Source organism: Triplophysa rosa, linkage group LG18, assembly GCF_024868665.1.
Source record: "Triplophysa rosa linkage group LG18, Trosa_1v2, whole genome shotgun sequence".
Taxonomy (NCBI): Eukaryota; Metazoa; Chordata; class Actinopteri; order Cypriniformes; family Nemacheilidae; genus Triplophysa; species Triplophysa rosa.
The window spans coordinates 9,295,161-9,311,302 of record NC_079907.1 but is presented as its reverse complement, the minus strand read 5'-3'; positions in this window follow the sequence as shown (position 1 = coordinate 9,311,302).

The following is a 16,142-nucleotide window of genomic DNA, read 5'->3' as shown; positions in this document are numbered from 1 at the left end:
CGTTTCAGGCAGGTCTGGCTGAACATTCACTTTTAAATAGAATGCATCTTTTGTTCCGACACTTTAATTTTTGCAATTTTACGTGTCTAATACATGCATGGGCAACTTATAACACACCAAAGACACAGAAAAACACGTGTTCGCACCATATGACCCCTTTAAGGCTTTAGGTAATTAGCTCTATTTAAAGAACCTGTGCTAGACTTTATATTATGATATCTTATTCTACCACCACCATTATAATAGATACTAGGGTTTCAATTCCTTGTGACATAACAGAATACAACCCCTGTTAAACTATTAATAGAACAGGCGCTCATGAGGATGTCATTGGTGTTCGGGGAGAGCAACCCACAGGAAAGGCATCGATGCTGAAAGAACATTGTTTGATGTAACTATGGTGTTATAGCATAATGCATTATGAAGCAGAAACTAGACACTGGAGCAACAAAAATGACGTTTGCTGTTGTTGACACATAAAACAACGTTTACTAGACGTTTAGTAAAGTTTTCCTATGTATGTAAATACACAGTCAAGCGAAATGGATAGGGGCTGATATTTTATCAGTGTGAAAACTAACACTGCAGTGTTTAATGTCTTTATGTATAGTCCTCAGATAGAGTTTGACAAGCAAATAGCTTAAAGATCTCCCAACCCCCCACCAGTGCGCAGACACAGATCTATTTACTCTGCTCTCAACTTCCCAGAGAAGCAGCTGCTTTGCTCTGATTGGATTAATTGGTACTCTGGGTTTAGTGAAATTCAATGTGAAGATTGAAACGCCGTTGATTTATGACATCATTGAACATGGTAGGGCCATGTGACTCCTGGCCCTGTAACGGCTATATGTATAATATATACACTCACCTAAAGGATTATTAGGAACACCTGTTCAATTTCTCATTAATGCAATTATCTAATCAACCAATCACATGGCAGTTGCTTCAATGCATTTAGGGGTGTGGTCCTGGTCAAGACAATCTCCTGAACTCCAAACTGAATGTCAGAATGGGAAAGAAAGGTGATTTAAGCAATTTTGAGCGTGGCATGGTTGTTGGTGCCAGACGGGCCGGTCTGAGTATTTCACAATCTGCTCAGTTACTGGGATTTTCACGCACAACCATTTCTAGGGTTTACAAAGAATGGTGTGAAAAGGGAAAAACATCCAGTATGCGGCAGTCCTGTGGGCGAAAATGCCTTGTTGATGCTAGAGGTCAGAGGAGAATGGGCCGACTGATTCAAGCTGATAGAAGAGCAACTTTGACTGAAATAACCACTCGTTACAACCGAGGTATGCAGCAAAGCATTTGTGAAGCCACAACACGCACAACCTTGAGGCAGATGGGCTACAACAGCAGAAGACCCCACCGGGTACCACTCATCTCCACTACAAATAGGAAAAAGAGGCTACAATTTGCACGAGCTCACCAAAATTGGACAGTTGAAGACTGGAAAAATGTTGCCTGGTCTGATGAGTCTCGATTTCTGTTGAGACATTCAAATGGTAGAGTCAGAATTTGGCGTAAACAGAATGAGAACATGGATCCATCATGCCTTGTTACCACTGTGCAGGCTGGTGGTGGTGGTGTAATGGTGTGGGGGATGTTTTCTTGGCACACTTTAGGCCCCTTAGTGCCAATTGGGCATCGTTTAAATGCCACGGCCTACCTGAGCATTGTTTCTGACCATGTCCATCCCTTTATGACCACCATGTACCCATCCTCTAATGGCTACTTCCAGCAGGATAATGCACCATGTCACAAAGCTCGAATCATTTCAAATTGGTTTCTTGAACATGACAATGAGTTCACTGTACTAGAATGGCCCCCACAGTCACCAGATCTCAACCCGATAGAACATCTTTGGGATGTGGTGGAACGGGAGCTTCGTGCCCTGGATGTGCATCCCACAAATCTCCATCAACTGCAAGATGCTATCCTATCAATATGGGCCAACATTTCTAAAGAATGCTTTCAGCACCTTGTTGAATCAATGCCACGTAGAATAAAGGCAGTTGTGAAGGCGAAAGGGGGTCAAACACCGTATTAATATGGTGTTCTTAATAATCGTTTAGGTGAGTGTATATATATATAATGATATACCGATGATTGGCTTTACTTTAAACAATGTATTTTATATATTAAACATGTATTAAATTTAAAGAGACAGCACCTACATTTCCAATTTTGTAAGATATTTATCAGCGTCCAATATGCATCAGCTGTACTGAAATGGGACACCAAGATAAATATTAAAGAATTTATCGATCGTTGTGGTGTACACCCTGCCTCCTCCTCAGAAAACACATGCTTGTCAGGGTTTCTGATCCATGACCTCTGGCTGTCAATACACTACGCGTATCACGTGGGTGGAACTCCAAGACAAAGCCAAATGTCATGACAGACTAGGTTACGATTGCATTTCACCTGATTGGTTTTCTCAATGTTATCTTAAGAATGCAGGATGAGAGGAAAGCAACCCTGCTGAGCGGGTTAATTGAGAAGAAACACTGTCCTCTACAGCTGCAAACAAATACAGGAATCATGTCTGTAGGGGTGTAGCCAGAATAAGCTTGTCTAAATATTTCTGGATAATGAAGTGGATTAAAGTCTTGCGCATTTGTAGACAAAAATAATTAGGGTAAGACGATTTCCATAAAAAGCCAAGGCATGTAGCATCTGATTAAAAATGGGTTAGTTATAGGGCTGTTCCAAAACATTTTAAATTGTTCATGTCCCTTCAGGTCAGCCATGCGTGAAGTCCTCATCGATAAGGCCTGTGGAGTATTTCCATGCTCACACTTTCAGCCTCACCCAGACTATTAAAAGAAAGTTCACCAAAAAAATGTCAAATCATTTACCCACCCATATCTCATTCCAGAACTGCATGACGTTCTTCCACAAAATCTTTACCTTATAATTAAAGTAAATGAGGACTGGGGCGGTCACACTCCAAAAAGGGAAAAGTAACCAAACTGCTGTGACTGGATTATTGGGTTATTGAGTAAACCAAACCCATCCAATGTGCGAAGGAAAGATGGGTATCAATATTCAGTAAATAGTAACTAAATTGACCTGTAGTCTTTACAGAAAGCCATTGTATGAAATATATGTTGTATAAATTATATGAACTTTTTTGCCATTTTGGAGCTTGACTATCCCAGTCATGGTTTACCATCTAAAAAAATGCTGGTTTGTTTTCAACCCAGCGTTGGGTCAAAAAGAGACGAACCCAACCGTTAGGTTGTAAATTAACCTATGCTGGGTTGGGTGAAAAATAAACATTTTCTGGGTTAATTTAACCCAACAGTGCCACTTGGTTGGAGTGTGTATCCAGGGGCTTAGCAAGCTTTTCAAATGTGCAGGGGATGGATGTGGTTTGTTTGTTAACAATAAAAACGATGAATACAATGACAGAAAGGTACAAAAGGTATAACATACAAGATATAAAAAGCTTCCCATTTAAATGAGTGATACTAGAAAAGTATAAAACACACTTGGTGGTAAGCTTGATAGTGACATGGGTTTGACAGGACTGTGACTGAGACTGCTAAATTTTGCTTACTTGCGCCTTGAAAAGGGGAGATATATAAAAAAACGCCCACACAAAGCTTTTTCTCTATTGGTATAAATAATGTAACAATTTACTGTTTTTAAACATTAAAATAATATACACTTTTCTTTCATAGTTCTTCAACAGGTATGCAAACAATGACATCATTTCTCACTTTTTTCTCCTCAACAGGTACAATCAAACACAACAGGCAAGTATCCACAAAAGTATTCAGCTAATCAACAAACAATGCTCAAAATATCAAAATCAATTGCACTGGCAATAAACCCATAAATACACTGCTTAACAATGACAATTTGTCCCTCCTCCTCGTCAATTCCCTGCCTTCATCACAGTTACTTTATACATTGCATGCCACATACATAACCGAACTTAGCTAGCTGCTGAACAATATCCCAATTAGCAATTAGCATTAGTCTAAAAAACGAAATATACAGAAAACACTCGACATGTCAACAAAACCTAAACAGAACATCTTCCCAAACACATATCAAGCTTATTTAAAAACCTCGAAAGCATAAACACTCATTCAAAGTACCTGGAAAAGGGAGATGTAAATAACCATAACCGTAAGTTCCCGCCTCCTCAGCACGAGCTGACCGATAAATCTAACACACCAAGAGAGGCGGGACTTAAGGCAGAACAGCCAATCATCAGCCGGTCACACTCAAAGCCGGTGTCATGTTTGAGAGGGAGGGGAGAGGAGGCAGCCGCAGCGAGCGCAGACACAGAGCGGCCAGAGAAACGGAGGCGCGACGGCTGTAAGGCGTTTGTGCAAAACTGCGGAAAAACTGCAGAAAAAGTGCGGGTGTTGAACCCTCTCACCGGGAAAAGTGTGGGTGTTAAAACTCCCACATCCCCCACGAGTGCGACGCCCCTGTGTGTATCAACAAAAAGAGTGGCCACAAAAATTCACCTTTAGTGTTCTGTGGAAAAAAGTGACATGTGACAAGTCTTTTTAGTCCTCTTCGTCACTACATTGGCCATTTTCTTTAGATAAATCGTTTGAAACACACTCCAGACTTCCATGAAAGAGTTTCAGTAATGCTGCAGATGGCTTCGCAAGAAATACTTGAGTTTAGTCCGCATCTAAAGTAAAAAATATCCTGTCAAATAGAAGAATAGTCCTTGGAAAACAACCCTTTAATTAAAACATGTCCAAAGGGGTTTCGCTTTGACAATCCCAGACAGAAAAACCACAGTGTGTTTTGTTTAAACGTATCCTCTGTCTGACATCCAAAGAGTTTGTGTTCTGCTAAAATAATCTGGCTCTGTGTTGTTGACAAGAGCCTAAAAAAAGCAGAGGGAGCCTTTGGGATGATAAAGGAATTAGAGGGAATCACAATATGGCAGGTTCATGCTTCAAAACATGTCACATGCATCACAGAATCTTAACACCTACAGTTGCAGCTCTTTCGTTTTGAATTATAAAACAAAAACACCAAAAGCTGCTATCCTGGGATGTAGTGCTGGCCTCAATCACAAAGACAGCAAAGGTGCAGGGGGAGCCCCTTCAGTAAAATTGCCAGCCAATCAAATGGCTCAGACGTTCTTATTTGTCACCTCAGCAACTGAGAGGCTGTAACCATGGGTGACCTCTGAGAGCTGCACAGGACCTTTTAATTGCCTTTGTGCCTGGCTATGTATTTCATGCAGGGTTGACAGAGAGGGCAGAGATGGATTCAAGCAGTGCATGTGAGTATTGATGCCTGCTGTGTCTCTTAAGCTCTCAAAACCATTGCAGGCTATATTGCTAAATCTAATATTGTCCTGAAGCTGTAAAACCTGACGGGGCTAGATGCAATTCTACAGAAAACTGTCCCCTTCGCACTGGGGGATGCAACCGTGTTTATAGTTTAACCATTGATGTCAGGAGGCGGGGATCTCTCTAGCCAGCACTATTTTCCAAAGGCTCATAAACCTGCCAGTGGTGCTGAGATGAGAATGCGTCTTGGGGAGAGGTATCGCAGAGAACACAGCAACCATTGGGTCCCAGGGTCAGATATAGCGTGGGTCATAAATCTAGACCCCAACTCAAAAGGTTCTCTGGGGAGCCCACTGCACTGCTAGAAAACACCCTGATCCAACAGTGCTTGTGTTGGTGACGCAGGCAATATATTCTACCATTGAACATATAGACTTTAATCATGGGGTGGAGATCCATAGAAAGACTAAATTAGCTCAACATATTTATCGTCCTGAATCTTCTCAAGATTTTATTCTTAGAAAACACTTTTTTAGGTTAAAGTTGTTTTATTTTAATTTATTTTTTAATTTAATTTGTTATTTGTTATTTGAAAATGTTATTTTATTTATATTGTCAAAATGTTTAATTTTTTATTATTTTATTTATTTTTTAATTTTATTTTATTCCATTTTATTCCCAGCTGTGAAAGTGTGAATTTTTAGTCGGGAAACCCTTTCAGAGTTGTTGGCTTACGTAAACACCAAAATATTATGCCAAAGGTTTCACTTAATTCAGCGATGGGACTTTGTGAGTAAATAATAACAGAATATTGCTTTGATCTTAGCCGTTTCTTAGTCTACAACTGTTATGTTTGCATTGCTTTAAATCTTAAGAAGCCATTTTAAACCTAAATATAGAAAATATATTTGTCTACGCCAGTGCACGGCACAGGGATGTTTTCCTACAAGCTCAGTCAGCTTTCATGTTTATATCGCCGGTTTTGTTGTCTCTGGTCTAGTGATCTCATACCTGGATTACCCCGGTATCCCATTTGGCCAGACAGCTTTTAAAGCCGGACTGCAGGGGATTAATGCAACACAATCTGATCCACCGCTAAACCCAACAGCTGATTTATGTATTCCTATATTGTGGTTGCTAAGAGGAAAGGGTTATCCTCTCATTGATTGAACATTGATCTCTCTCTCTCTCTCACTCTCTCTCTCTCTCTATGTATTTGTGTTTGGAAATTCAGGAATTTCTCAGAGATTTAATAAAACCCTGGGGTAGTTGCAGTGCAAAATTTGTAAGTATAAATAGTCTTCATGTCTGCTTAAGATTTTTAAATTGATACAGCTCATGGCTCCTCTGCAACATACTGTAAAGTCAATGAGTTTCCCTCACAGTTTTTGTGTACACTCAATGCTGATTGAGTGTACACAATTGAGTGACACCATTTGAAAACAAATAATGACAGGAATTCTCTGGTTCAGCAGAATGTCTAAATCAGGTTGTCTTATAGAGTCCAACAGTACTAATAAAAATGATAATGTCTTTCCTCAGACAACAATATTGTGTCGGCCAGATCCGGCCCACATCTGGTATCCACACTTACCAGATGTGGGCCAGATCTGGGCCGATACTGTGTTGCTGTCTGGGCAATTTGAACATGCATTCCAGATGACATTGCACACAACATAAAATCCTCTATGAATGTTACAAAAACTTTAAAAAAGCTAAGGAGACAGAGAAAGAGACCACTCCCAAAATTATTTTCTGTTTTTTTCTAAATATATTTAACTGTATGTTTAAGTAAAACCAATGATGTGAACTACCGACAATATTTGTTGGGAGAGACTATTTGCACTAGCTCCGCCCACCAATATGTGATTGGAATAGAGAAAGTGTAAGAACGATGCCATTTCGAAAAGCGAAAGATGTAAAGTCTGTATAGCTTTGGCACTGGAGACTGGGGTTCTAATCCACCTCTTGCTGAAATTGCTCCTTTACCTTTTTCTATCACATTACAGATCTTGTATTTTTTCCCCAATAAAATCAATTTAAGACTTTATATTTCACAGACAAAACAAAAATTCCCCATGTTTTACTCACCCTCAAGGCATCCTGACTGAATATGACTTTCTTCTTGCTGAATAATGCAGTCGAAGTTATAATACCACGTATCATTTTTCTGCCAAGCGGTAGAATGGGAGTGAATGGGCGTCGACTTTTTGAAGCTCCAAAAACGGCATCCATCGATCAAAGAACTGCTCGACATGGCTCTGTGGTCTTAACAAATGTCTTCTGAAGCGAATCGATGCATTTGTTTAAGAGAAATATCCATATTGACAGCGCTATTAATGTTGATGCCTCAGCTGCACGTGAACCTGAGGCTTGTGTTTCTGGCAAATGACGGTGACGAAAGCTCCCGCGTAGAGGAGGCTGCATTCGTTTGTCACCGGAACTTACAACACACCTCAGTTATTTTCCGGAAAAACAAGCCTCAGGTTCACGTGCAGCCGAGGGATAACGGAAGCATCAACGTTAATAGCGTTATCAATATGGATATTACATTTACATTTAGTCATTTAGCAGATGCTTTTATCCAAAGCGATGTACAAAGTGGGGGAAAACAATAGAAGCGATTTGTGCAACAAAAGAACAGCAATGCATAGGTGCAGTAAAAACTGGTCTCATTTTTTCTTTTTTTTTTTTTTTATTTTATTATTTTTTTTAAAAATATTATTTATATATTATAATTTCTATAAATACAATAATTTACACTCTATTATTATTGCACAACAATACTGAGGTGCAAATAGTAACGTTATCTGCCACTATTTACAAGTACCAATAGCATCTATTTCTGTTTAATCCAAAGAAAATACAGCTATATTCGGTTAGTATAAATAGCATATCGCTAAGAAATGCTGCTTCTTTCATTTAGTGTAAACAGAACCTACTGCTATTTTCACTTAGTGTAAATAACATCTATAGCTATTTACACTTGCAAATAGCCGCTGCCTTTGAATATTGTTTTCATTGGCATTTCTTTGCAGAAAATGTAAATGGTCCAAAGAATTAATTTTTTAGATCTTCAATACTGCAAAGAAAACAAGTTCATTCTAATGGTTCTACAGCTGTAAACTGTTTAAATGAATAGAATATTTGATTGAAAAGCCTGATTTTTAATCACACCTTTTTCATCGCACAAATCATGTTTAAATGATGTTTAACATTTTTGTACTGCAATCTGGTTTCAGTATGTTTGAATCACAATCACTTCTCAGCAAATCCAAATCTCTTAAGCCCTCCATCAGCACCCTACCTACCCACACACAGGGCTTTTCTCTCACCACCTACTGTTTGGTTTGTAATAGTAAAGCAGTTTTGAGTGTGGGCGGGTGATCGCTCACTCCCCTGCCCGGCCTCTGGCAGATCACATGCTGATGTTGGTGCCTTTGTTGTAGAGTAGGACTCCCCTTGAGCTCCAGCGTTTCATCCTGTAAATCGTTTAGTGGGCGGCCTGGCCTCGCAGGCGTACAGTACAAGCTGCTGGCTCCACCAGTATTGCTTAACCAGCCATGGAGAAGAGCGAGTGGGGTCATAATGTGAGATTAACACGTGTGCTGTGGAGCCCACGTGAGTGTGGGAGTGCATGTGGTGAACTGAGTAACAAAATAGGTCCTTTTTGCTAGTACAGTATGATAGAGAACATTACTGTTTGTTAACAGATTCAGACTTTCATCTTTGTGTTATGTACCTTAACATTAGCAATCCAATAAGTGTTGGAGCTGTAGCCTTGCGGGAAATGTGCCAGCATATGGCACTGGTGTTATGAGAGACTTGAGAAAGTCTGAGTTTCTCATTCCTTTTGCCCTTTCCACAGTGGTGTAGTGGTGCGTGGAGAAGTGGGTATACTGTTAATTTATGCCTCCCATTTTAAAAGCGTAAATGTATTTTAAATGTAGCATGTTTCCACCCTGGTTTTATGCACATCTTGAAGTTTCGTATCAGAAATGAGTGATGGCCACAGAAAAGGTGCAGATTCTGCAATCAATCCTGGCCTACAGGCTATATGAAGAGACAACTAGGGCAGTACGCAGGATTTAAAAAATAAAAAATGTTGACTTCCTTGATCTATATATGTGCATTTTAAGACTTTTAGAGTGCAAATTAGATAAATTAGATCAAGCGCGCCCACAGTAAACGACACCATGGGCACGCAAACTCCTGAGAGGAAGGAAGCGACGCAGTCAGCGTTTTGCACGTGTTTTTAGACGCGACATGTGAACTACCCCTGACATTTCTACGATAAAACATTTAGCTACTTACATTGAGCTCTTTCACAGGTAAACTGACCTCGAGCTGGGCTTCTGTCAAAAGCTACTCCTGCCTTCTTTCATTTGATTGGACAGTAATGCTCGGCTTCCTTCATTTGATTGGCCACCTCAGTTAGATTGATGAGCGCAGAACGCTGAGGCAGATCAGATCTGTCTGTGAGATCAGTCATAGGCATTTTCTACAATATTGGCTGCAGTTCATTCAGTTTGTCCTGTTATTCACAATTTTTATGACACACCATGGAAAAACTACTGAGGGTATACGCTGTATACCCGTGCACACCCTGTACTACACAAGTGGGTTTACGTAATGCAAGACCGATAAAGAAGTGGGTATACGCAGTATACCCGCGTATACCCTCGACAACACCGGTGCCTTTCCAGTTCTTTGTGTAGTTGACGTCCAATAAAGGCACAAATACAAATGGAATCTTATTTAATAAAAATAATAAAATAAAATGTAAAATAAATGATTTACCTTTTTTCTAGTACTAAATCATGTCCATTTTTAATGGTATTCACACATTTTACTTTCTAAAAATGGCCTATGTAAGAAATGAAGAAAGCATGTCTGGCAGTGATAATTCTTTTCATGCTGGCAGCTGGCAGACTCTGCAGGTAAGTGTTCAGGTAGCTCTTAAATCATGCACCGTGTGTGGGCCAGCTTCGAGTCCGAGGCTGAAAGCCAAGCAGGGTTCTTCACACGATTGTTGAGAGGAACCCATGCAAAGCAGATCGGGTATTCACTTCACGGCCTCTAAATGGACATCTCAATAAAGACACTTTTGTTAATCTCTGATGTCGCAACCCAGTCCTTCAAAAGCTTTCCGGACAATTATTTCCCGGGCTCACTCTTAGTTTCTTTTTTTCTGAACCCATTCTTCCAAAGCTGGAGTTCAGAAAGGTGAACGGACATCATAGTATATTTCACTCAGTGGTTATGGTTTTCAAAAATGCATGTATTTGCCAAGATTCCCAATGAATATGCTCAGTTTACATGATCTATTATGTTTCCTCAAAACAAATTGCAGGGGGGTTTACAAAGAACACGCAGCCAGATATGACAGCATTCATTTTCCATTGCCTCATGCTTTACAGCAGACTCTTGCCGGTTACCATGTTTGGGGACAAATGCAACTCTTCTCAGAAACAGAGCTTAAGGCAATATTTGGACAACCACTAATCGTGGCATCTGCATAAGCATTACTGACATTTGTTTGGAGAGTAGGAAATATTGCTTAATACATTTCTTTGTTCTGTTGAACACAAAATAAGATATTTTGAAGAATGTAGGAAAGCAAACAGTTCTGAGGAACTTATGACTACCATTGTCATTTTTCCTATTATGGTAGTCAAGAACTGTTTGGTCATCAGAACAAAGAAATTTATACAAATTTGGAACAACTCAAGGGTAGGTAAATAATAATATAATTTTTATTTTCGGCTGAACTGTCCCTAACATCTGCCTCTGTACATAAAATAGAGTGTTGGTAGTTGATCATCCTGTCTCTCCTTGGTCGTGTTTAAGAGAGGGAGGCTTGAACAATTCAAGACTATCCTAAATTATGTGAAAATAGATGCCTGGGATAAGAACTACGATTATTTAGAACTGATAAAACACAGAAAGGGTATGAGGGGAAAAGGAGATTCAGTCAGTGAAGGACGAATATTTGTCTAAAGTGTTGACCCGCAGAATTCCTCAGAAAACTCTGGAGATTTCCACAGAATTGAAACGTCATTCATAAACATCGACACATCTTCAAACAAGGCCAGTCTCTACATGCAAGCTCACAAACAGGTAGCACTAAACAAAACTTTAGCATATCAGTGTCTTACTGCTGTTAGAATTCTATTTTTGAGTATTTTATTGTGAATAAAACACTTTCTTGTTTTTCAGAATTTACTATTTGTGTTTAGGTAAAATGCTTTTTTGTTACATTCTTTGAACTACTAATATTTTTCACAAAGTTCAAATAAAAATATTGTTTCTATTTGCATTTATTTGCAGAAAATGAAAACTGAAGAAACTGTAAAGATTCGCTGTACTTTTTCAGGCCTCAAATACGGCAAAGGAAACATGTTTATATTCATGTTTTAGCAACACAACAGTAATATTTGTACATGTATTTAGGAAAAGTTCAAAATTATTATTATAACCTCATTTTTATCTTGTCTTGTCATGCTGTCAGTCTTTCACATTGCACAAATGCTGATTAAATTAATATTTGGAATGGTCTCTTAATCTTTTCCGCGACTGTATATATATATATATATATATATTACAAAAAATGAAGCAGAACGGCACACTACTGAGCAGAAATAGATTTTGTTGACCCGCATTGAGTCTTTGACTTCATCCCAAATCCCACTGATGATAATACAACACACTTTGGAATATGTGGGTCAGAATTAATGTATGCAGCACCTGAGCTAGTTGGTGCAGCACAGGACCCAGAGAGAAAAACAAAAACTATCAAAGCACGATCGAGACGCACACCATCCATATCAATGCGCATGACTTCAAAACAGCATATCTATTTGAGATGGTCCACACAGATGGATGGTCAAACACAAAGTCCCAGCGATGCTGACTGAGCGAGTTGCAGTCAGCAGCTGGCAATTCAGTGACAGTGGTGGAGGGAAGCGAAGCAGTCAGCGAGGTGACTTTAAAGGACAATGGGGACTTTATAAGAGTTCTAGATGTAAACAGCGCAGAGGAGGATTGTGAGCGACGATACAAAGCAGCAGCAAGCTTGCAGTTCTGAACCCCAAGCAGGTTCATACACTTTACTGCATTGCGGAGGCAAAAAAGGGTGTGTGTGTGTGTGTGTGGGGGGGTCAAAATGGCTCAAAATAGGCACACTCCTTTCTTCTCACCCACTGTAAAAGATTTTCAGATCCTCAATTATTTAAAGAGTCAGGGTTGGTTTTTGAACGCATTAGCCCGAAAAAGGTTTTAATAATTAAAGATCAAAATTTAAAAAGAACTTTATTTACACATACACCTACATTGACATGCAGTCACTGACATGCAAATGCATGCATTTAAACCCAACCACATGCTCTCTCTCCTGCACACACACACATATATAAATGCATATGCTCAGGTTACATAATGACATTGCTGTGGATGGGTAACCTCTACTGTCCACCCGTCTCTTCATCTGAAACCTGACCCTGGTTTGTCCTCTGGAATCCACAGTGGAGAGAAGTGTGGGGCTTATCGCTATTAGAAACACTGCCAGGACCTATTTTGGCAGCAAAAGTTTTAATGTCCTCACTTGATCCCCCAGTGCAAGGTTAAGCGATTAGCTGGTGAGAAGAGATACAGGCTAAATATACAAAACTAATCTCCTGTTTATTATCCTCCCTTTATATAAACTGCTACAGTAGATTGAGATGCAGCGAGACATTTCTGCACTTATTTTTAGTCTAGATGAGAAAACTGCCCATGTATAATGTCATCTTTCCATCTGCACCTGACTGTGAGGGCGGCTGCCATTGCAGGAGGAGGTGTTGTGCTGTGTGGGGGAAGTATTCATAACATAAATGTCAATTATTCATATGATAATGTTACGCAATTAATTATGTTAACAGTTATACAACAGCAGGCATGTTATTATACATAGATCAAAATTTCATAACCGGGGGACAGACTGAAGTCCAAGCAGGGTATTTACATCAAACCTCCTTTTCTAACATCTTAAGATTCTCTCTCTCTCGATCTCTCAAATGCATGCACACTCCTGAACAATATATTGTTGTTTTCAGCATGTTTTAATCTTTGCTAATGTTAGTTCATGTCAAAACAATTATTCATGTTAGTTCATGTTGCATTAATAACTAGTTATTTAATGCTGAACTATGATTCATAAATGCTGTAGAAGTATTATTTATTGTTAGTTCATGTTAGCTAATGCATTAACCAATTGTTAACAAATACAACCTTATGGGGAAAAATGAAAATTACTCACCCTCTTTACCTGTGAACTTTCTTTCTTCCGCAGAACACAAAAGAAGATATTTTGCATTAAGTTGGTCTCCGAACAACGGTGGTACCCATTCACTTCTATGTTCAAAACCAATGCAAGTGAATGGGTACCACTGTTGATTGGTTACCAACATTCTTCAAAATATATTTTTCATACAGTTTTAAAATGACAAGAGGGTGAGTAAATGATGACAACATTTTCATTTTTGCGTGAACACCTTATTGTAAAGTGTTACCAAAATCTTTAACCCATTTTCCTCATGATAACAGCATCCTTGTATACTATCTTGTAGAGTGTCGACAGCTCTACAACACACACATTAACATTAACTCAAGCAGATCCTGTGCTACATGAGCGTGCATGTGCGAGGACCGAGGCTGCAGAGAGGCGCCTGTGCTGACACTGCCTCCAGCTGACAGCTCACTTCTGCCTGAGATCAAGTGCAGCTCAGTGCACAGTCATGCACTCATACAAAAACACGTGGCATATGCTTCTCATAACTAGGTCTCAACTAATCTGCCCAGTAACAGTTGCAATATGAGGTTGATGCGGAGAGGAGAAACATATTAGATGAGGAGGAGCAGGAGGCCTTTAGGAAAACAATCCAGTGATAGCTAAAGATAGATCTGATCTTTCAGGCACGCTATGGCCTGGCTCTCAAGGTTAGCGTACGCGCTGGGCCACGCAGGCATGCATTCGCACATGTGGAGATGAGAGGCCTTTTGAGTGGACAGAATAAGCATTGTTCACTTAATATGGAAAAGTATGTGGACTTCATCATTTACAAAAATGCATATTGTATGAGGATCTCTCTACATGTCCAACATAAAATTCAATATATCGAATAAGAGTTAAGTATTAGAGTTTCATCTTTGGCTGAATGACACAATTTTAAAGAAGTAGTGTTCTGCTGAACACAAAAGATATTTTTGATTGAATGTTGGCAACGAAACAACCACAGTTCCCATTCACTTCTATTGTATGGACACAAAACCAATGCAAGTGAATGGGTACCGTCGTTGTTTGGTTACCAACATTCTTGTATATTATTTATCTCAAATATATTCTTTTGTGTTCTGCAGAAGAAAGAAAGTCACAAAGGTTTGAAATGACAAAAGGGTGAGTAAATGATGACAGAATTTTCATTTTTGGGTGAACTATCCCTTTAAGGCATTTGTGGGATGATTGGAATAGGATGACATAGATATGAAGTATGGATCTAGATTGCCATATTCCTAAAAAAAATCAGTTTCAAATTATAAAGAAACCATGTCACGCAGGGTGGAATTTACATTACACGCTTACAAAATACAGAACCTAATTGTTCCTCTAATGTATTTGGAACATTGTGAATGAGATCAAGCTGAACTTGACCTCAAATGTAAACTAGGTTTTACTGCTTTGCGTGCAGGTTGGTCTCGGACTAGCCTACGTGTCACGATCGGCTGCTCAGATGGACGTCACGTGTACAGTTTTTATGCCAAGCTTTGGTTTTGGACAGATCCAGTGCACTGACCGCTGTTTAAAAAGGGATGAAATTATGAGAAACACCACATTACTCTAGTTCCATTTTGGGTTGTATTTTCACATGACTCTGCTTTTCCAAAAGAACACACTACATTTGCGTTTGCAAAGACTATAGTTAGAAGTGAACTTGTGCTGAACTCCTGCGAATGAAAGCTAATAAATCCTGGGTAATACGTTTAAGGGAACCGGGCTGATTTTTTGTTTTTGTTGTAACCTGCTAAAGAGGCCGGTAAATCTTTCCATTCAGAAACACTAAGCCATTCTGAGATGTTTGGATAAGGTAATATTGGCTAACCTAATAAAGTCTAACCACTTTCTGATGGGCCTATCACTACAACCTTAGGTGTGACATCCTGTGTTCTTTTAAAAGGGTGTTGCGGTCTGGCTCTTTTCTGCTTTTTTATTGAAAGAAACAGAATCTAGATCTTTCGTCTAGAACTGCAGCGACTCAATTGATTCTAAGACATGCTATTTGGCGTCAAACAATGTATAATTACAGTTCACAAGTATGCACATAACATCATTCTAGGCTTGAACTGCGGTGCACAAGAGTTTCATGTCGCATCCTGTGACAAAAAAGTTGTCGATTTGGACTCAAGGATTAATTTGCTCAAAATTGTCCCTTCAGAGAAAGAAAACAAGCTCAGCCTTCAAATGACATAACAGGGCTGTGAAAACACAGCCATCAGGGCCTGTATTCAGGTACAGTTACATACTGAACGCATGACTGCGGGAACAGTAGTCTACTCAGAACTGATAGGACTGTTTGATAGCACAGGGGTTTAACGGAAGAGCCCAGTCACAACATTTACAGAATGTTTCTTTGTAGTTTTTTTAGAAGAAAAGCAAAGCTATTCATGGTCAACATGAATACAACCCATTGTATTTGGTCAAGCATGTTTGTTAGTTTTAATTACTGAGGCACACAACAAAAGACCCTTTTATGGACGTCTCAACCTAACTGAATAGGATAACTTCCAACACAATGGGTGAAAAGAGTTTTAGGAAAACATTTATATTAC